This window comes from Coregonus lavaretus, assembly GCF_964263955.1.
Source record: "Coregonus lavaretus genome assembly, chromosome: 17".
In the NCBI taxonomy this organism is placed as follows: domain Eukaryota; kingdom Metazoa; phylum Chordata; class Actinopteri; order Salmoniformes; family Salmonidae; genus Coregonus; species Coregonus lavaretus.
This window is the reverse complement of record NC_140004.1, coordinates 37,948,211-37,972,403: the sequence shown is the minus strand read 5'-3', so window position 1 is coordinate 37,972,403 and position 24,193 is coordinate 37,948,211. Positions and strand designations below refer to the sequence as shown.

Sequence of the window (24,193 nt, the reverse complement as noted above, 5' to 3'; positions counted from 1 at the left end):
AACAGATCATATAGGTGAGGTTGTGCTGAAAAAAAAGATACCCAACATTGGTCTGGTAAACATTTCTTTATGTAGTATATCAGGGCAAAATTGAAGGTACCCAAAAACGGCCAAAAAAGCTCCAGACTCCGAAGAGTTAATATTGCAGATAGATTGTAACTTCCATCAATGTAATTGTCTGCATCACTTCCAATCCCCCATGTTTTTTATATACAGTGGGAAGAACAAGTATTTGATACACTGCCGGTTTTGCAGGTTTTCCTACTTACAAAGCATGTAGAGGTCTGTAATTTTTATCATAGGTACACTTCAACTGTGAGAGACGGAATCTAAAACAAAAATCCAGAAAATCACATTGTATGATTTTTAAGTAATTAATTTGCATTTTATTGCATGACATAAGTATTTGATACATCAGAAAAGCAGAACTTAATATTTGGTACAGAAACCTTTGTTTGCAATTACAGAGATCATACGTTTCCTGTAGGTCTTGACCAGGTTTGCATACACTGCAGCAGGGATTTTGGCCCACTCCTCCATACAGACATTCTCCAGATCCTTCAGGTTTCTGGGCTGTCGCTGGGCAATACGGACTTTCAGCTCCCTCCAAAGATTTCTATTGGGTTCAGGCCTGGAGACTGGCTAGGCCACACCCGGACCTTGAGATGCTTCTTACGGAGCCACTCCTTAGTTGCCCTGGCTGTGTGTTTCGGGTCGTTGTCATGCTGGAAGACCCAGCCACAACCCATCTTCAATGCTCTTACTGAGGGAAGGAGGTTGTTGGCCAAGATCTCGCGATACATGGCCCCATCCATCCTCCCCTCAATACGGTGCAGTCGTCCTGTCCCCTTTGCAGAAAAGCATCCCCAAAGAATGATGTTTCCACCTCCATGCTTCACGGTTGGGATGGTGTTCTTGGGGTTGTACTCATCCTTCTTCTTCCTCCAAACACGGCGAGTGGAGTTTAGACCAAAAAGCTCTATTTTTCTCTCATCAGACCACATGACCTTCTCCCATTCCTCCTCTGGATCATCCAGATGGTCATTGGCAAACTTCAGACGGGCCTGGACATGCGCTGGCTTGAGCAGGGGGACCTTGCGTGCGCTGCAGGATTTTAATCCATGACGGCGTAGTGTGTTACTAATGGTTTTCTTTGAGACTGTGGTCCCAGCTCTCTTCAGGTCATTGACCAGGTCCTGTTGTGTAGTTCTGGGCTGATCCCTCACCTTCCTCATGATCATTGATGCCCCACGAGGTGAGATCTTGCATGGAGCCCCAGACCGAGGGTGATTGACCGTCATCTTGAACTTCTTCCATTTTCTAATAATTGCGCCAACAGTTGTTGCCTTCTCACCAAGCTGCTTGCCTATTGTCCTGTAGCCCATCCCAGCCTTGTGCAGGTCTACAATTTTATCCCTGATGTCCTTACACAGCTCTCTGGTCTTGGCCATTGTGGAGAGGTTGGAGTCTGTTTGATTGAGTGTGTGGACAGGTGTCTTTTATACAGGTAACGAGTTCAAACAGGTGCAGTTAATACGGGTAATGAGTGGAGAACAGGAGGGCTTCTTAAAGAAAAACTAACAGGTCTGTGAGAGCCAGAATTCTTACTGGTTGGTAGGTGATCAAATACTTATGTCATGCAATAAAATGCAAATTAATTACTTAAAAATCATACAATTTGATTTTCTGGATTTTTGTTTTAGATTCCGTCTTTTACAGTTGAAGTGTACCTATGATAAAAATTACAGACCTCTACATGCTTTGCAAGTAGGAAAACCTGCAAAATTGGCAGTGTATCAAATACTTGTTCTCCCCACTGTATATACTCCCCTTTATTACTTTTATTACTAACCCTAACCCTAACCCATCCTTTCCCTATTGGGGTAAATTAGTGAACAACAATGCTTAGGCCTCTACTTCCAGCTTATACTTACTATCTACATTTTATGGACACAGTCAATTTTACAATAATTCTGTTTTATTTGTTTTTGCTCCTGAACTTCTTCTACTCTCAACCTCTCTGATCATTTTCATGATGTCCATCCGGTTTGCTTCTATATGCTATATCTTTCTAACTGCTATCTAGCTCCCAACATACAACCTATATACTTATTATGGACACAGTATGCTTACATTATTAGTTATCTTCTAATTAATTGTTGTTATTTGTTATTAGTCCCATCCTTCAACTCCATTCAACACCTCCCATCTATCTCTTAACACCATCCATATAGGATTTTTATTTGCCATATATATTTCAACTGTACTGTGATGTTTTACAAAAGTTCTGAACCTTTCTATTCTCATTGCTTCTACAGATTGTGAATTAAAGATAAACATTTTTGCTAAAAGTATTATTATATTATTGATCGATTGACTATGACTTTTCAGATCACCCAGTGATGCTATCTGCAAGGTTAGCTCCAGGTAAATATTGCAATCCTTTAGCCATTCCTGGACTTGTGTCCAAAAACAAGCTACAAATGGACAGAACCAAAAAAAATGATCTAATGATTCTGTCTCTTCACAGCAAAATCTGCAGAGCTGGGAATATTGTATCCCCCATATAAATAACATTCTATTGGTAGCAAGAATTTTATATAATAATTTAAATTGAAAGATTCTAATTTTTGAATCCAGTGTTGTTTTGCGTGTCAGTTCATAAACACTATGCCATGTGATCGGTATGTCAAAAATCTCTTCCCAACTATTTTGCAATCTATATGGGACGGCTGTCAATCCTTTGGTCCTTAAATGAAACTGATATACTTTTTTATTTGGTTAACTATTTAACTAATTATTAATCAGTCTTATGGCTTGTGGGTAGAAGCTGTTCAGGGTCCTGTTGGTTCCAGACTTGGTGCATCGGTACCGCTGACTGTGCGGTAGCAGAGGGAACAGTCTATGACTTGGGTGGCTGGAGTCTTTGACAATTTTTAGGGCCTTCCTCTGACACCGCCTGATATAGAGGTCCTGGATTACAGGGAGCTCAGCCCCAGTGATGTACTGGGCCGTATGCACTATACTCTGCAGTACCTTGCGGTCGGATGCCAAGCAGTTAATATACCAGGCGGTGATGCAGCCAGTCAAGACGCTCTCGATTGTGCAGCTGTATAAGTTTTGAGGATCTGTGGGTCCGCTTTCAATGAGTCTTCATTGCGGCTTTGTATGTGTTTGTGTGTGTGGAGTTAAGATGATCTGGAGTTTTTTCACCTCTAGTTGCACAAGTGACATGCTGGTAGAAATGAGGTACAACGGATTTCAGTTTTCTTGGAGCGCTGCCTCTGGATTAGCATTTTCTTGTTTGCTTATGGCCCTATACAGCTCGTTGAGTGCGGTCTTAGTGCCAGCATCGGTTTGTGGTGGTAAATAGACAGCTTTAAAAAATACACACTGAACAAAAATATGTTAGCAACATGTAAATTGTTTCATGAGCTGGAATAAAAGATCCCAGAAATGTTTCATATGCACAAAAAGCTTATTTCTCTCCAATTTTTGCACAATTGTGTTTACATCCCTGTTAGTGACCATTTTGCCTTTAGCAAAATAATACATCCACCTGACAGGTGTGGCATACCAAGAAGCTGATTAAACAGCATGATCATTACACAGGTACAGCTTGTGCTGGGGACAATAAAAGGCCACTCTAAAATGTGCAGTTTTGTCACACAACACAATGTCACATATCTCTCAAGTTTTGAGGAAGTGTGCAATTAGCATGCTGACTGCAGGAATGTCCACCAGAGCTGTTGCCAATGAATTGAATGTACATTTCTCTACCTAAGCCGCCTCCCACATCATTTTAGAGACTTTGGCAGTACGTATACGGCAACAAAACCGCAGACCACGTGTAGCCACGCCAGCCCAGGATGCCAATTGTCATGTCATTCATCCGCTTCATTCATCCACCTCATGTTTCAGCATGATAATGCACGGCCCCATGTCGCAAGGATCTGTACACAATTCCTGGAAGCTGAAAATGTCCCAATATTTACATGGCCTGCATACTCACCAGACATGTCACCCATGAGCATGTTTGGGATGCTCTGGATCGACAAGTACGAAGGAGATGTTTCTCGCTTCATGAGGCAAATAGTGGTCACACCAGATACTGACTGGGTTTCTGATCCACTCCACTACCTCAGTTAGTAGAGCAAGGCACTTGCAACGCCAGGGTTGTGGGTTCAATTCCCAAGGGGGACCAGTATGAAAAAGTTTGAAAATGTATGCACTCAATACTTACTGTAAGTCGCTCTGGATAAGAGCATCTGCTAAACGACAAAAATGTAAATGTTTTAAGGTGTCTGTGACCAACAGATGCAAATCTGTATTCCCAGTCATGTGAAATCCATAGATTAGGGCCTAATGAATTTATTTCAATTGACTGATTTCCTTCTATGAACTGTAACTCAGTAAAGTCTTTGAAATTGTTGCATGTTGCGTTCATATTTTTGTTCAGTGTAGATGAAAACTCTCTTGGTACAGTGGGGAAAAAACGCTTTTAGTCAGCCACCAATTGTGCAAGTTCTCCCACTTAAAAAGATGAGAGAGGCCTGTAATTTTCATCATAGGTACACGTCAACTATGACAGACAAAATGAGAAGAAAAAAAATCCAGAAAATCACATTGTAGGATTTTTAATGAATTTATTTGCAAATTATGGTGGAAAATAAGTATTTGGTCAATAACAAAAGTTTCTCAATACTTTGTTATATACCCTTTGTTGGCAATGACACAGGTCAAACGTTTTCTGTAAGTCTTCACAAGGTTTTCACACACTGTTGCTGGTATTTTGGCCCATTCCTCCATGCAGATCTCCTCTAGAGCAGTGATGTTTTGGGGCTGTCGCTGGGCAACACAGACTTTCAACTTCCTCCAAATATTTTCTATGGGGTTGAGATCTGGAGACTGGCTAGGCCACTCCAGGACCTTGAAATGCTTCTTACGAAGCCACTCCTTTGTTGCCCGGGCGGTGTGTTTGGGATCATTGTCATGCTGAAAGACCCAGCCACGTTTCATCTTCAATGCCCTTGCTGATGGAAGGAGGTTTTTACTCAAAATCTCACGATACATGGCCCCATTCATGCTTTCCTTTACACGGATCAGTCGTCCTGGTCCCTTTGCAGAAAAACAGCCCCAAAGCATGATGTTTCCACCCCCATGCTTCACAGTAGGTATGGTGTTCTTTGGATGCAACTCAGCATTCTTTGTCCTCCAAACACGACGAGTTGAGTTTTTACCAAAAAGTTCTATTTTGGTTTCATCTGACCATATGACATTCTCCCAATCCTCTTCTGGATCATCCAAATGCACTCTAGCAAACTTCAGACGGGCCTGGACATGTACTGGTTTAAGCAGGGGGACACGTCTGGCACTGCAGGATTTGAGTCCCTGGCGGCGTAGTGTGTTACTGATGGTAGGCTTTGTTACTTTGGTCCCAGCTCTCTGCAGGTCATTCATTAGGTCCCCCGTGTGGTTCTGGGATTTTTGCTCACCGTTCTTGTGATCATTTTGACCCCAAGGGGTGAGATCTTGCATGGAGCCCCAGATCGAGGGAGATTATCAGTGGTCTTGTATGTCTTCCATTTCCTAATAATTGCTCCCACAGTTGATTTTTTCAAAACCAAGCTGCTTACCTATTGCAGATTCAGTCTTCCCAGCCTGGTGCAGGTCTACAATTTTGTTTCTGGTGTCCTTTGACAGCTCTTTGGTCTTGGCCATAGTGGAGTTTGGAGTGTGACTGTTTGAGGTTGTGGACAGGTGTCTTTTATACTGATAACAAGTTCAAACAGGTGCCATTAATACAGGTAACGAGTGGAGGACAGAGGAGCCTCTTAAAGAAGAAGTTACAGGTCTGTGAGAGCCAGAAATCTTGCTTGTTTGTAGGTGACCAAATACTTATTTTCCACCATAATTTGCAAATAAATTCATTACAAATCCTACAATGTGATTTTCTGGAGAAAAAAAATCTCAATTTGTCTGTCATAGTTGACGTGTACCTATGATGAAAATTACAGGCCTCTGTCATCTTTTTAAGTGGGAGAACTTGCACAATTGGTGGCTGACTAAATACTTTTTTTCCCCACTGTAAATAGTATGGTCTACAGCTCATCATGAGGTATTCTAACTCAGGCGAGCAGAACCTTGAGACTTCCTTAATATTAGAGATTGTGCACCAGCTGTTGTTAACAAAGAGACACCCCCACCTCTCTTGAGCTTACCCGACACTGCCGTTCTGTCCTGCCGATGCATAGAGAAACCAGCTATGTGTATTATTGATATAGAAATTAAAATATATACAGGTTAAAAGTAATGACTAAATGTTCCACCCTTAAATATAGTTGTGAAATGTTCTTGTTTTAAGTATGATTAGTACTTTCTTAGTAGTGACTAATTATTACACTCCAAAACTGTGTGAAAAGTGTTAGAATCATAAGACTATAAACTGATAATATGTGTAGCTTAGTTAGAAGTACAATGAGGTAGTCAGAATATTGTGAGAACGGCGATAACTGAGGAATGCAGGGAGTAGACTATGATAAGAACATGTGTGTATGTATGTGTGTGTATGTGTATGTGTGTGTATGTATGTGTGTGTTTGTGTGTGTGTGACCTGATGGTCAGGAGAGCCGTTTTCAAGTGGAAAACTACAACCCGCCTAAAGAGGGGTGGGAATTTTGTATGACGTGTGCGTATAAAAATATTGTACAACCATTTTGTGGCAGAATTCTCAATGAATAAAGACCTGACTATGCAGACTGGGACTCTGTCCGTTTCTTGATCCAAAAGCATTACAACCTTTTGGGAGATGCACAGAGACACAGAAATAGTTAGTTATATAATTCTCATAACAGCTTGGTCCTTCGAGCCGGATTCCAATACCTGCCTCTGTCATTCCAGGTAACTCTGAAAACCGTCGACGGGCGAATGATACATTCGTAAATAGAAAGACCTGCTCTTTGGCATTAAGGGTTAAAACAGGCCAGAGGACACCTGATTAATGACAGAGACGGAGACGGAATCCAAACCTACATTGAATCTCGGCTGCAAGGAAAAGGTCGGTAGTCTTTATACATTAATTGGGGCAGTCTGGGATTGCTCAGGGTGGGTCCGTAACGATTCACGGTAATAGGCCATTACCAAAATAAACTACCCTGTATTCAGAGAACATGTAGTAGATTATAGAACAGTAATGTTCAACAAATAATCCGGGATAAAGAAATACAGTGAAAGAGTGAAGTGAAGAGAACTCAGAAAACTTAGAGAAAGAAGGGAGAATAATAGACAGGACCGAGTAAGAAAAGAACAGAAGGGAGCAGAGTATTTAATAGCCACACTAGGCGAGTTAGCGGGTAAGAGTAGAAACCCAGGAACGAGTGAAGGCTACAACGGGGGGAATAAGTGCTTTAACTGTAACAAGGGGGGTCATTTTGCAAGAGAGTGTAAGGCACCTTGTACTTACTGTAATAAGACAGGGCATCAATCCCGACACTGCAGAAACATAAGAAAAAGCAGACAAGGGGAAGGAAAAAAAAGAATAGGAGGGATATGAGAAATCTTGTTGGAGAAAAAGGTCACGTGTACGGGGTTGAGCATATGACGACAACACATTATATTTCGGTCAAGCTTCCAGGGGGTAATTAGATTTGAGAAATGTTGAAAAGTAATGTTAGATGGAAAGTCAGCAATAGAGGATAGAGATTGTACAGGGTTTCCTGTGTGAAAAAAGTAATAGAAATTGGGTGATGAGAAATGTTGAATTGCATTGTTTAAGCAAGAATGGTATTACATTCATGCTTTCTAGTTATGTGTATGCAAATATGTTATTCGTTTTTGGTGGTATGTGGATAGAATTTACTAATGCCAGGATTTAGTAAACGAAGCAGAGAGATGTAGTGAGAGCAGTGGAAGGGATACCCCACTCTAAGACGGGGGTACACCAGTTCAGAAGAGATATGGAAGGGCTGACCGCCAGCTTTAAGCTGAATACAGGGGAACAGGAGAGGGCAGTCAGACAGATAGTGTTGAAGGACTGGGCGGCAGTAAGGGGAAACTGGGTTCCCGGAGATGGGAACGCGCTGGTGTTAGAGTGGGAAGAGGGAGGGGCTTATGGATATAAATTGGCACAACTCTGTGATAATCTGAGAGAATATTATCACAGACATGCCGACTTCTCCAAAGTCCACAAGTGTAAGAAGGGAGACAGTGAGACTATTAGTCAATACCTAGAGAGACTGAGAGATGTGTTCAATGCAAACAGTGGATTTATTAAACAATATGTTTATATTTTAATAAATTAATGCAACAGGTTTAAATCAGTAGATTACCGGAAGGTGATTATGGGCTTGTTATTTATAGGTTTAGTGAATTTAATGAAACGTGGAGTTATCCGATGTGTTCTGAGGGGGGAGTTTTTGTTTTTTGTTTTTTTCCCAGAATTGAGAAATCCCTGCATTCCTCAGTTATCGCCATTCTCACAATATTCTGACTGCCTCATTGTATTTCTAACTAAGCTACACATATTATCAGTTTATAGTCTTATGATTCTAACACTTTTTTACACAGTTTCGGAGTGTAATAATTAGTCACTACTAAGAAAGTACTAATCATACTTAAAACAAGAACATTTCACAACTATATTTAAGGGTGGATTGATATAGAAATTAAAATATATACAGGTTAAAAGTAATGACTAAATGCAACAACAAGAGAACAATGACAGTCTACGTACACTGGTTGTGACATGGCATCAAACCAGCATTCAATCGTCACAGGCTGTTAAGATTGGAAGATGTTAAAAAATTTGACCTGTTTCAGGTAACGTATGTCGCGCTTCACTACTTCACATTTATAAAAAAGCATTTTTGGGCAGAAATGCCTTCTGCCTTTCATGTGCCTTAATAACAAATTTGTATGCTATCTGGAAATACGAATACGAAATTGTTACATTACGAGCCTAGTTCGTTTAGCCACAGAAAAAGACAGGAACCTTCCCGCTAGTCATGATTGGCTGAGATAATGGCTGGGCTGTACATACCGAGAGATGAGTTTGGATTAGTCTGCCATGTACAGTGAGGGAAAAAAGTATTTGATCCCCTGCTGATTTTGTACGTTTGCCCACTGACAAAGACATGATCAGTCTATAATTTTTATGGAAGGTTTATTTGAACAGTGAGAGACAGAATAACAACAACAAAATCCAGAAAAACGCATGTCAAAAATGTTATAAATTGATTTGCATTTTAATGAGGAAAATAAGTATTTGACCCCTCTGCAAAACATGACTTAGTACTTGGTGGCAAAACCCTTGTTGGCAATCACAGAGGTCAGACATTTCTTGTAGTTGGCCAACAGGTTTACACACATCTCAGGAGGGATTTTGTTCCACTCCTCTTTGCAGATCTTCTCCAAGTCATTAAGGTTTCGAGGCTGACGTTTGGCAACTCAAACCTTCAGCTCCCTCCACAAATGTTCTATGGGATTAAGATCTGGAGACTGGCTAGGCCACTCCAGGACCTTAATGTACTTCTTCTTGAGCCACTCCTTTGTTGCCTTGGCCGTGTGTGTTGGGTCATTGTCATGCTGGAATACCCATCCACGACCCATTTTCAATGCCCTGGCTGAGGTAAGGAGGTTCTCACCCAAGATTTGACGGTACATGGCCCCGTCCATCGTCCCTTTGATGCGGTGAAGTTGTCCTGTCCCCTTAGCAGAAAAACACCCCCAAAGCATGTTTCCACCTCCATGTTTGACGGTGGGGATGGTGTTCTTGGCGTCATAGGCAGCATTCCTCCTCCTCCAAACACGGCGAGTTGAGTTGATGCCAAAGAGCTCGATTTTGGTCTCATCTGACCACAACACTTTCACCCAGTTCTCCTCTGAATCATTCAGATGTTCATTGGCAAACTTTAAACAGCCTGTTTATGTGCTTTCTTGAGCAGGGGGACCTTGCGGGCGCTGCAGGATTTCAGTCCTTCACGGCGTAGTGTGTTACCAATTGTTTTCTTGGTGACTATGGTCCCAGCTGCCTTGAGATCATTGACAAGATCCTCCCGTGTAGTTCTGGGCTGATTCCTCACCGTTCTCATGATCATTGCAACTCCACGAGGTGAGATCTTGCATGGAGCCCCAGGCCGAGGGAGATTTACAGTTATTTTGTGTTTCTTCCATTTGCGAATAATCGCACCAACTGTTGTCACCTTCTCACCAAGCTGCTTGGCGATGATCTTGTAGCCCATTCCAGCCTTGTGTAGGTCTACAATCTTGTCCCTGACATCCTTGAAGAGCTCTTTGGTCTTGGCCATGGTGGAGAGTTTGGAATCTGATTGATTGATTGCTTCTGTGGACAGGTGTCTTTTATACAGGTAACAAGCTGAGATTAGGAGCACTCCCTTTAAGAGTGTGCTCCTAATCTCAGCTCGTTACCTGTATAAAAGACACCTGGGAGCCAGAAATCTTTCTGATTGGGAGGGGGTCAAATATTTATTTCCCTCATTAAAATGCAAATCAATTTATAAAAATTTTTACATGCGTTTTTCTGGATGTTTTTGTTGTTATTCTGTCTCTCACTGTTCAAATAAACCTACCATTAAAATGATAGACTGATAATTTCTTTGTCAGTGGGCAAACGTACAAAATCCGCAGGGGATCAAATACTTTTTTCCCTCACTGTACATACACAGATGAGTAAAGCAAAAATATGTAAACATTATTAAAGTGACTAGTGTTCCATTATTTAAGCGGCCAGTGATTCCAAGTCTTAGGGCATCAGCCTCTAAGGTGCAGGGTTACATAACAGGGTGGAAGCCGCCTAGTGATGGCTATTTAACAGTCTGATGGCCTTGAGATAGAAGCTGTTTTTCAGTCTCTCGGTCCCAGCTTTGATGCACTTGTACTGATGACCTCTCCTTCTGGATGATAGCGGGGTGAACAGGCAGTGGCTCGGGTGGTTGTTGTCCTTGATGATCTTTTTGGCCTTCCTGTGACATTGGGTACTGTAGGTGTCCTTGAGGGTAGGTAGTTTGCCCCCGGTGATGCGTTGAGCAGACCACACCACAATCAATGACAGAACCAGGACTTATTTGACATGAATAGTTTTATTTGATATAAGTAGTTACTTCTGGTTAGGGAAAATCCCCTGCATGTTTTACAATGATAATGTGCGCTGTGATGTTGAATGGGGAGTTTCCTGTTTGGAGACAGTGAAGCCATTACTCTATTCTAACATTATAATGTTATATTTTTAAGTGAGTTGACCATTTAAGTGAGTTGTCCATTATTAATGATAGTGAATTTGTACCATGTTCTCTCAGAATGTGTGTGTGTGTGTGCGTGTGGTGTTTTACTCCTGAACATACAGTATAAAACACTGCGAGGAAAAATGCAGTTGTGTTCAGCCATGCTAAAGCCATCTATTTATCTGGGCCAGTCTATGGCCTCTTGGGTCCTGACATGCGTTATTCCCTGTGTAGATATCAAACCAGGCGTGCTGAGAGAAATTGGGGGTTGCCCTGAACACATTCCCCGGGTTCCCTTTGTCACACATGAAGGAGTGGAGGGTTTACTTACATAGCAGCTTCAACCCCTCACTGACCCACAGAGCTTTACCTCTGTCTCTGTCACTGAGGCTGGCACTCACACTGATGCTGTACAGATGTGTGTGTATCTGTTTGTCTGTCTGTCTTTCTTTGTGTGTGTGTGCTTGCGTGTGCGTGCATGCGTGGGAGGGAGAGGGAGAGCGAGACATTGCTCAGGGGGGTGATCTGGTGACGGGACCAGACCTGGACTACAGGTGCTACAGAATTACAAGCAGAGTATATCATGAAGATCAGAGGAGGCTGGTGAGAGGAGCTATAGGAGGACATGCTCATTGTAAAGGCTGGAGTGGAATTAATGGAACGGAGTCAAACATGTGGTTTCCATATGTTTGATACCGTTCCATTAATCCATTCCAGCCATTACAATGAGCCCATCCTCCTATAGCTCATCCCACCAGCCTCGTCTGATAAAGATATGTATTTTCTTTTCACACGTGTTGCCTTCCGCCCTCCTCTCTTTTCTCTCCCTGCTTCCTTCTCCTTTCTCTGCAGAACTCTTATCAGAGCCAGACAAGTATCTGCCGTCAGTCTGTCCAGTCACTCGTTTAGAAACTTTACAAATGCAGCTTTTCCTGCAGGCACTTTTAGGGCCACTATAAATTCAGCCTGTTTAAATCGGCTTTTACTAAGATATCTGATGCACAGCATTCTTCAGGTGCTTAAAAGGCAGTTTTGAAACATTTACCCCCAAATGTATTTAGTGGGTGAGTGATGCACTATGTGGAAGGAAGTGGACAGAGGCTTTAGTGTTGACCGTGTTTGTCTTTTTATGTTAACAGAGAGAGCATAATGAACAGTACAAATGGAAGGATGTTTTGAGTTGCGGTCCATTTTGGATTAAGTGCACATCTGGTAAATCCAAACGTCTTCATCTAAAAAACCTTTTTTCCTTCTGGATATCTGCTCTGTTTTACTGCACTGAGGTGATTGTATTTTTAAACCCATTTGGGGAACATGGTGTTCCATGTGTTCCATATTCTCTATGGTTTAATGGAGTCTGAGGGAACATACTGTATACCAGGTATTATTTTACTCCTTTCTTTATCCACCATCATTTATTCTCACCTTTTCTCTGAGACTCAGGATCACTCCATGTTGCCAGATCTGCCTCTGCTTTAGCCCATTCATGACAGCAACAACAACAGGGGGGAAGACTGGCAACCAGGCTGCTCTTGCAGCGCCCTCTTTGTCCTTCTGCCCTGACATGCATCTTTTGTTTGTGTATCAGATTATCGATTTACGAGCCCCTCTCTCCCAGGGACGTCATGGTGCCACCGTGCACCACGCCAGCGTTTGTCATCTTTACGAGGTGTTTTGGTGGTGTGGTTACTTGCGAAAGGCACGGTGCTAGCGGTAAATGTATGTTTTACATGGTGATGGAATGCATTTGCATGTGAGAGCAGCTCTTAAAACCCCTGGCCGTAAAAAGGAGAGCAGCAACACCTTTACTACCGGCCTATCACTGCAAGCCTGAACGCTGGCTGTGCAACGCCAAGGAACAACACACACAGAGAGACGCACAGAGCCTATAAACACTTGAGCTGTAAATCATGGATGTACTGTATAGGACATGGTGTCTGATGAATGTTCATTCAGGAAAAAGGATTGGACTTTATTTTAAATTGACATGGAAATGATTTACCCAATGGTTTCTGTTACAGATTGAGAGTTGTATCTCTTTAGTCCAAATGAAAGGGGGGGGGGAAATCGAATAGGACTGACTGTCTCTTCTCTACTCTAACAACAGCACATTGTCATGTCAGACAACATTAAGATCCCCTCAGATCCACAGAAACTGCATCTTTGAAGTTAAACTGGGGGAAAATATCCTAAATATAGGTCTGACTCCAGATATGTGTGGCTGCCATCCCAGATATGTGTGTAAGATGAAACCACCAGGCTGTTGCGATATGCGCGATCATATTATGGCCCTACACAGTATCATATGGGACTCTTTCAGACATGACAGAGTAGGGAGTAGTACATGAGGGTTTGGTGAAAACAACCCCAGACACACAGCGCTGAGTAGTGACTTTCATGTCTTTACAGCGTGTCTGGCTCACAATACAAAGTGTGTGTGTTACGAACCCCGTGGCTTTAAACGTCTAGGGTGGATGGACAAGAGACCCGTAACATAATTCATGCAAATTAGAATCGTGACATGGAACAGTGAGAACAAAAACTACACGACAACCATAAACTACCGTCAAACATAAAACGTTTATTTTTGAACACACGGTAAAGGTTTGGGAAAAAGGGCTGAGCAGGACCCAAGAAATGAAACAATAGTGTAACACCCCTAAACTGATCTTGCCTGCCTCAAGAACCGCTAAGCTACTGCTAATCATACAAAAATTACAGTGGGTGGTCCGCTCAGGTCTAACTAGTGTTTTTAGACAGTTTTCTTCCTACAGGTAATGTATGCCCAAGGGCAACTTGCTTAAATTCCCCTTTTCCCAGAAACACACAAAGTTACCAAACAGAGTAACCAGCAAATGAGTGAGTACACAGGACACCACAGTATCCATACTCACATACGGAAATAGTCTCTCATAAAGTTACCAAACAGAGTAACCAGCAAATGAGTAAATACACAGGACACCACAGTATCCATACTCACATACGGAAATAGTCTCTCACAACAAACACAACTGACCGGCTTTTAAACAATGGGATGTGTGATTGAAAAACCAGAAACAGGTGGTGCAATGCAGAGGAATGTCCACTGATTGGTCCACCTCAGCAATCAGCAGACACCCCAACGACCACCAATCAGGAACATACAGGACACCTGTGATTAGGGCTGAAGGAGAGGAAAAACACAAAAAGACACAGGATACCTGTATCCGTAACAGTGTGTGTGTGTGTGTGTGTGTGTGCGTGCGTGCGTGCGTGCGTGTGCGCACAAATACCAAGCAGGTATGGTGATGTCATCATGTCTTATTCAGAATGGCATACAGCTGAAGAGAGGGTGTGGATTTGTTTTATAGGGAAGCCTGAAGAACTCAGGGTTGTACAGGGGATTGGATTTATTTGTTTTATAGGGAAGCCTGAAGAACTCAGGGTTGTACAGGGGATTTGATTTATTTGTTTTATAGGGAAGCCTGAAGAACTCAGGGTTGTACAGGGGATTGGATTTATTTGTTTTAAAGGGAAGCCTGAAGAACTCAGGGTTGTACAGGGGATTGGATGTATTTGTTTTATAGGGAAGCCTGAAGAACTCAGGGTTGTACAGGGGATTGGATTTATTTGTTTTGCAAAAGACAGGTATGACTTCTCCTCCAGGATTTGCTAGAGGACATCTTGTGTAAAGCTCATGTCCACATCATTAGTGGCAGGATCTCAAAACCTCCCATGGAAACTTGATATGGCCTTTGTAAAAGTAAAAATCTCAAAAGCTCGGAATGTAATGAGTTAACATATTTAATTTTATATTTTTTCAGTATATTTATTGGTCTTGACTAACAGTAAAAAAAACAGAACAGGACACAAGACTTAAAATAATAAGAAAATAAAAAAACAATCAGCTGCATAGAACCACACAGGTCATTGAAATACTTTCACACATCAAAGAGTGGTAGTGTTGCGGCTCAAACTGTTTTACTGTTGCAGCAACTAGCAATTAGCGGATGATTCAGCGCTTTGATTGGGAGCCATTTTGTGTCAAGCGTGTTTACTCTGCACACAGCGCTGCACTACATTAGCACTAATGATGGTAATGGCCTCCCATCACATTGACAGGCCCATTTCTTAGATCCCTCTTAATTGTAATTAAGGCCTGATTAACGGGTTTGGTGGGGGAAGTGTTCTATTCTCCTCAGTACAATATACCATAATATGTTATGAAAGCAATCAAGGGCCTGTCATTTAGTTCTCTAATGAGTCTCTACTACACATAACAAACATCACTTATTCCTTTGCTATTCTTTTTCTAGACCAGCGGGGAGTCAAAACCAGGCCGCAAGTTTCACAGTTCCATAGCTGGTTCTTTTTTCGCTGATAGTAAATTGGTTGATGAATGTCTAGGGTTGCTTCCGGTAACTTTCCCAAAATTCCCAGGTTTTTCAGAAATCCTGGTTGGAGGATTCCGGATTTCCGGCTTATTCCCTCCTGTTTCCAGGAATCTTCCAACCAAGATTGCTGGAAAACCTGGGAATTTTGGTAAGTCACTTGAATTTGGCAACCCTATGAATGTCACTCACCTGGTAACCCAGGTATGAATCAGTCCCTGGTTAGAAGGGAAGGATGAAAACCAGCAGTCTTACAGACCTCAAGTCACTGATCACTGCTCTCAGTGACTGAAGACCACAGCTTTGTTATTAGTTCAGACATAAGTATTTCTCTCACCTTCTCTCTCTCTCTCCGTCTTCAGGAAAACTTGTTGTGTGTGAGCGTGTGAGCGTATTTCTTCTCATGGAAGTGTGGCCTGGGTGGGTTGTGATTAACTCTCCTCACTCATGTGGTCTCCTGGGCCCTCCTAGGCCTGCTCACTGTCAGCCTGGCTGTGACACCACCCTGCATGATGGAACCACTGGGAAGGTACCTGACTGCTTGTTTTATTCCCCTGTCCCATAGAGCATGAAAAAGAGGACTAATTAGAAGACGCTTGCTTGTCTTCTGTCTCTACGCCCGCTCCCTTTCAGTCTCTCTCCTTCTCTATCTCTCTCTCTGATAACTCTTACTTTCTCTCGCCGTATCTTTCTCTCTCTCCTCCTCCTCTCATTCTCCCATGAGGATCATTTAGACACAGATATGCTCTGGTGCTTTACCACCAGACACTAAAGCCTAAGGTGGACTGGGCTGTCAGGCTCTCAACTGTCTCCTTGGCAGACAGCTCCTTCCCTCCCTGCCCGCCACACTGATGGTTTGTTCCATGTTACCAGGCTCATTGTTGAACACGTCTGTCTTAAAAGTGTGTTGTGCTTTGCTTCAGCAGTACATACACAATCAAGGCTCGACCCTAACAGAACAGACACCAAAACAAATGTTGTTTGATTAACGGCAATCATGGCCTCTGTTTTATTGTACCTTTAATGCGTCTTGTGTTTGCAGGTGATTGAGGAGACGGTGGAAAGGCTGGTGGTTCAGTACCCTCACAATGTGTTCAGTATGGTGATGCAGGACCGCAAGAGAACCCTGGAGAGAGCCTATCAGATGGGCTGGAGCCCAAACACACCCACCGCCTTATAGCCACCGCTGGACTACAATCACACACACACACACACTCATATGCTAATTCGCATACATGTGCACACACACACTTATAAAGGCGGTGTGCACAGTCAAAGTGGAAACACACACCACATGATCATTTAGTTTTATTTTTTATCTATGGATCGTTTTTGGATTCCATTTTAGTTCTGTGATAACTCCTAGACAAATCATACTGTACATCACTGTACAGTGTTGGGCTTGTGTATCACATAACCATAGTGCTCTCCTTTTGACCAGAGACCTAGAGTATGTGGCAGCCCTATGGCTCTAGTCAAACATAGCGCTAAAGTACCTGGTGATAGGGTGTCGTTTGAGGTTTGACTTCCGCTGTGCTGGGAGTTTTGTGGGCCTTACATTTCCCCCAACACCAATCTGGATGCAATACCAGGCTTGAAAACACGGAGGACATTCAGCAGCGACTGAAATCAAGGAAACATTGTTCTAAACAAGTCAAAACATTATTCTCTGGTCTCGTTGACCGTTAGGGCTACATGTTTTGACCTCACCACGTATTAAGTCAATGTTGTTTCATACTCTATGTGTTTCTACCTTTCTGTTGGATATTCAATACAGTATCAAGACTGTGTCATGTGTTTGTAGGGACCTGATGTTTCTCTGACCATGTGACCTGATCAGGAAAAACCCCAGGTCCAAGATATAGACTTTAAGATAGGACATAGGCTAGCCTATAAGATAAGATATAGGCTAGTCTTTAAGATAGGATATAGGCTAGTCTATAAGATAAGATATAGTCTATAAGAAAAGATATAGTCTATAAGAAAATATATAGTCTAGTCTATAAGATAAGATATAGGCTAGTCTATAAGATATAGTCTAGTCTATAAGTTAAGATATAGTCTAAAAGATAAGATATAGTCTTGTCTCTAAGATCAGATATATGCTAGTCTATAAGATAATAAATAGTCTAGAAGACAATATACAGGTAAAAGTCAGTAAATTAGAATATTTTGAAAAACTTGATTTATTTCAGTAATTGCATTCAAAAGGTGTAACTTGTACATTATATTTATTCATTGCACACAGACTGATGCATTCAAATGTTTATTTCATTTAATTTTGATGATTTGAAGTGGCAACAAATGAAAATCCAAAATTCCGTGTGTCACAAAATTAGAATATTACTTAAGGCTAATACAAAAAAGGGATTTTTTAGAAATGTTGGCCAACTGAAAAGTATGAAAATGAAAAATATGAGCATGTACAATACTCAATACTTGGTTGGAGCTCCTTTTGCCTCAATTACTGCATTAATGCGGCGTGGCATGGAGTCGATGAGTTTCTGGCACTGCTCAGGTGTTATGAGAGCCCAGGTTGCTCTGATAGTGGCCTTCAACTCTTCTGCGTTGTTGGGTCTGGCATTCTGCATCTTCCTTTTCACAATACCCCACAGATTTTCTATGGGGCTAAGGTCAGGGGAGTTGGCTGGCCAATTTAGAACAGAAATACCATGGTCCGTAAACCAGGCACGGGTAGATTTTGCGCTGTGTGCAGGCGCCAAGTCCTGTTGGAACCTGAAATCTCCATCTCCATAGAGCAGGTCAGCAGCAGGAAGCATGAAGTGCTCTAAAACTTGCTGGTAGACGGCTGCGTTGACCCTTGATCTCAGGAAACAGAGTGGACCGACACCAGCAGATGACATGGCACCCCAAACCATCACTGATGGTGGAAACTTTACACTAGACTTCAGGCAACGTGGATCCTGTGCCTCTCCTGTCTTCCTCCAGACTCTGGGACCTCGATTTCCAAAGGAAATGCAAAATTTGCTTTCGTCAGAAAACATGACTTTAGACCACTCAGCAGCAGTCCAGCTCTTTTTTTCCTTAGCCCAGGTGAGACGCTTTTCGCGCTGTTTCTTGGTCAACAGTGGCTTGACACGAGGTATGCGGCAGTTGAAACCCATGTCTTTCAAGCGTCTCTTGGTGGTGGATCTTGAAGCCCTGACTCCAGCAGCTGTCCACTCCTTGTGAATCTCCCCCACATTTTTGAATGGGTTTTTTTTCACAATCTTGACTAGGGCGCGGTGATCCCTATCGCTTGTACACTTTTTCTGACCACAGTTTTTCCTTCCCTTTGCCTCTCTATTAATGTGTTTGGACACAGAGCTCTGAGAACAGCCAGCCTCTTCTGCAATAACCTTTTGTGTCTTTCCCTCCTTGTGCAATGTGTCGATGGTCGCCTTTTGGACAGCTGTCAAATCTGAAGTCTTCCCCATGTTTGTGTAGGCTTCAGAACTGGACTGAGAGACCATTTAAAGCCCTTTGCAGGTGTTTTGAGTTAATCAGCTGATTATTTTGTGGCACCAGGTGTCTTCAAAATGTAACCCTTACACAATATTCTAATTTTGTGACACACGGAATTTTGGATTTTCATTTGTTGCCACTTCAAATCATCAAAATTAAATGAAATAAACATTTGAATGCATCAGTCTGTGTGCAATGAATAAATATAATGTACAAGTTACACCTTTTGAATGCAATTACTGAAATAAATCAAGTTTTTCAAAATATTCTAATTTACTGACTTTTACCTGTATATGCTAGTCTATAATATAAGATATAGGCTAGTCTCTAAGATAAGATATAGTTTTGTCTCTAAGATAAGATATGGGCTAGTCTATAAGATAAGATAGAGGCTAGTCTATAAGATATAGGCTAGTCTATAAGATCAGATATAGTCTAGTCTATAAGATATAGTCTAGTCTATAAGTTAAGATATAGTCTATAAGATAAGATATTGTCTATACGATAAGATACAGTCTATAATTTTTTTATATGCTAGTCTATAAGATAAGATATAGGCTAGTCTTAAGATATAGACTAAGATAAGATATAGGCTAGTCTATAGGATAAGATATTGTCTATACGATAAGATACAGTCTATAAAAAAATCTATATGCTAGTCTATAAGATAAGATATAGGATAGTCTTAAGATATAGACTAGTCTCTAAGATAAGATATAGGCTAGTCTATAAGATATAGGCCAGAGGTATTCAACTCTTACTCTGCGAGGTCCGGAGCCTGCTGGTTTTCTGTTCTACCTGATCATTAATTGCACCCACCTGGTGTCCCAGGTCTAAATCAGTCCCTGATTATGGGGGAACAATGAAAAAACACAGTGGAACTGGCCTGAGGTCCAGAGTTGAGTTTGAGGGGGCTATTCTATAAGATAAGATATAGTCTAGTATATAAGATAATATATAGTATATAAGATATAGGCTAGTCTATAAGATCAGATATAGTGTAGTCTATAAGATATAGTGTAGTCTATAAGATATAGTGTAGTCTATAAGAAAATACATTGTATAGTCTAGTCTATAAGATATTGATTAGTCTATAAGATATAGTCTAGTATATAAAATAAGAAATAGGCTAGTCTATAAGAAAATACAGTGTATAGTCTATAATAGAAGATATTGTCTATAAAATAAAATATAGTCTGGATTACAAAATAAGATATAGTCTAGTCTATAGGAAAATATATAGTCTAGTCTATAAGATACAATATATAGTCTATAAGATAAGATATAAACTAGTCTATAAGATATCAACTAGTCTATAAGATAAGATATAGTCTAGCCTATATGTCACAAGTGTAGAGAGGAGTAGGCAGGAGGCAGTCACAGGTTTAGAACTACTGAATTTATTAAAGCACAATAGCTTAAAGCGGGATGAAACCCACAGTGCAAAATATAAAGTACTCAGGAAATAGTAGGAGAGATTCCTCTCAGGAAAACAAGCAACATACACAATGACCGACAAAGACAAATGACAGAGGGAGTATATATACAGTGATAGAGTGGGGATTGGAACCAGGTGTGGGTAATGAGGACGAGACAAGTCCGAGGTTGATGAGTGAAGGGTGTTTGCCAGCAGCAGGTTCGGCAGCAGCTAGAAGGCCGGTGACACAGAAATGCCTGAGCTGGACAGGAGGGGGAGCCAAAGCGAAGGCTGGTGTGATGCTATAAAATATAATCTAGCCTATAAAATATAGTCTAGTCTATAAAATAAGATATAGAGTAGTCTATAAGATATAGTCTAGTCTATTAGAAAATAGAGTGTATAGTCTAGTCTGGTCTATAAGATATAGGTTAGTCTATAAAATAAGATATAGTCTAGTCTATAAGAACATATATTGTCTAGTCTATAAGATAATATATAGGCTAATCTATAAGATAAGATATAGTCTATAAGAAAATACAGTGTATAGTCTAGTCTATAAGATATAGTTTAGTATATAAGATAAGATACAGGTTAGTCTATAAGATATAGTCTAGTCTATAAAATAAGATTTTTTATATTTTTTATTTCACCATTATTTAACCAGGTAAGCCAGTTGAGAACAAGTTCTCATTCACAACTGCGACCTGGCCAAGATAAACAAAGCAGTGCGATAAAAACAACAACACAGAGTTACATATGGGGTAAAACCAAACATAAAGTCAAAAATACAACAGAAAATATATATACAGTGTGTGCAAATGTAGCAAGTTATAGAGGTAAGGCAATAAATAGGCCTTAAATAAATAACAATATGGGGATGAGGTAGTTGGGTGGGCTAATTTCAGATGGGCTGTGTACAGGTGCAGTGATCGGTAAGGTGCTCTGACAACTGATGCTTAAAGTTAGTGAGGGAGATAAGAGTTAAGAGTTAAGATATAGCCTAGTCTATAAGAAAATACATTGTCTAGTCTATAAGATGAGATATAGTCTAGTCTATAAGATAAGATATAGACTAGTCTATAAGATTAAGATATAGTCTAGTCTATAAGATAAGATATAGGCTAGTCAATAATTGCCCAGCGTTTTTCCTGATCAGCTCAGGTGTTCAGGTAAAACTTGTGGCCTACCAATGATATTATGATGGTCCCAGTATGGAACAAAGCCCCTTTTGATGGACCAAGGCTGTGACTCCCTGATACAATGGTACACTTGAGAGATTCAAGGCCACATTCATTCAAGCTGCACAATGGGATATCTGCAAGGAAATATTATTCCAGCTCACGAAAAGTAAAAGGAATTTTCATTCCAAATCTAAATATGTTTTTGTTTCATCTAGTAAATGTCTTATACACACAGTTGATGGACATTTGTGTGGCGCAGGAGCGAATAATTTTCATGCAGTGTTGTATGTTGGTTGGTGCAGGGCACGTTTGACTGAGTGCCATCCCTAATTGTTGTTACTGTCACAGTTAAATACACAGTGGGCTCAAGGTAGAAGTTGCCCTTGCAGATCTAGGATCAGATGATTGTACCCCTTATCCAAACCTTAACCATTAGGGAGATGAATCAATATCTGACCCTGGACCTGTGGTTAGGAACAACTTCTGCCTACACCGAACCGCTCAGCATGTTCTAAAGGAATATTCGCTCAACACTGAACATACAGTGGGGAAAAAAAGTGTTTAGTCAGCCACCAATTGTGCAAGTTCTTCCACTTAAAAAGACGAGAGAGGCCTGTAATTTTCATCATAGATACACGTCAACTATGACAGACAAATTGAGGAAAAAAAATCCTGAAAATCACATTGTAGGATTTTTAATGAATTTATTTGCAAATTATGGTGGAAAATAAGTATTTGGTCAATAACAAAAGTTTCTCAATACCTTGTTATATACCCTTTGTTGGCAATGACACAGGTCAAACGTTTTCTGTAAGTCTTCACAAGGTTTTCACACACTGTTGCTGGTATTTTGGCCCATTCCTCCATGCAGATCTCCTCTAGAGCAGTGATGTTTTGGGGCTGTCGCTGGGCAACACAGACTTTCAACTCCCTCCAAAGATTTTCTATGGGGTTTGAGATCTGGAGACTGGCTAGGCCACTCCAGGACCTTGAAATGCTTCTTACGAAGCCACTCCTTCGTTGCCCGGGCGGTGTGTTTAGGATCATTGTCATGCTGAAAGACCTTTTTCTGGATTTTTTTTCCTCATTTTGTCTGTCATAGTTGACGTGTACCTATGATGAAAATTACAGGCCTCTCTCATCTTTTTAAGTGGGAGAACTTGCACAATTGGTGGCTGACTAAATAGTTTTTTCCCCACTGTAAGAGATACGCTCTGCATGGACTGATGTAAACCTACACTTTAAAGTCATTATTGTAAAATACTATTTGTTCTCAATGACTTGCCTGGCTGACGAAAGGTTCAATACTTAAACTCTTCTGACAGAAACATCGTCTTGAAGACGTCTGTACTTGTTCTAAATGTTAAGAAAATGAATGTAAATGGATCAGAGTTCCCTGCAAACAATATTGAGTCATTAGGACTTCCTTGGGGCGTCACGAAATGGTCCCGGGGACGTCCCCGAGGAAATTTTTTACTACTTTTTTAGATGTTTTGTCATGGTCCCCTGAACGTTCTTGGGACGTGATGTCATGGTCTCCTGGAGGTTTTGTCTAGTTTCCGGTTTGTCCCGGGGACGTAACCTGATGGTCGCAAAGAAACCTTCTACCCCCAAAAATGTTTTTACCCAGGGCACATGCACCCTAGTTTCATTACACATCACCCGTTGTTATTGTTGCCAAATCCAATTTAAATCCTGAGAACGTCCTAAAAAGGTCCTGACATGGTCCTCACTGACATCCTGGGAACATACAGGGAACTAGACAAAGGATAACATTCCCTTGTCACCATCACGCAACGTTGGGATAACGTCGCGTCCGAAACCCTTAAAGGACCTGATGGGAACATCGCCGAATGTCCTCAGGACGTCCCCTGTTTGCAATACAATTCTCTCTCTCTCTCTCTCTCTCTCTCTCTCTCTCTCTCTCTCTCTCTCTCTCTCTCTCTCTCTCTCTCTCTCTCTCTCTCTCTCTCTCTCTCTACTGTTTAATAATCAATGCTTTCGATTGTGTCGGCTGTAAGAGAACTTACAATGATTTACACGGTATGTGTACTGTACTTAACCTAATATTGGTTTTGTTTGAGCATATATTTGCAGTTTTAGTTGTGTAGCCATGCATTTACGGTATATCTTTGTTAGCAATAGGATCTAAGATTCTGGGTCAGAACGTATAATCATGCCCTTTTGAAAATAGTCAATGTTCATTCATAATGAAAATAACCAGGGTACATTTCTATGGTGTGAACCAACTGGACTGTTATTCAACTGTATACACTAATACTTTTTTTAGCTTAGCGGTTTTGAGTAGCACTGTAATCTTTTACAGAAACATAGAGATTTGAGACAATTAAGAACACATCCGTTTTACCCTTGTCAGGACTTGCAGACTTTCAGATCGAGTACTCGTCCCCCCCCTTTTTTTTGTAATCCCAACATGCACTTTCTTTTTCTCTTCTTGATGTTGACACTTGATCACTGATTTGTTAAGGCAACCGTAAATGACTGGATTTACATACAGAT

At 41.2% G+C, this 24,193-nt stretch overlaps 1 pseudogene across 1 annotated transcript in view; it reads left to right on the top strand.

Annotated features, from left to right (window-relative positions):
- LOC311144387 (F-box/LRR-repeat protein 17-like) overlaps positions 1 to 16,787 on the top strand; it is a 407,455-nt pseudogene extending 390,668 nt beyond the window's left edge. The window contains exon 10 of the transcript in view: positions 16,650 to 16,787. The product of the transcript in view is annotated as an F-box/LRR-repeat protein 17-like (transcript). The remainder of the gene's footprint in view (positions 1 to 16,649) is intronic.
- The last annotated feature ends 7,406 nt before the right edge of the window (positions 16,788 to 24,193 follow it).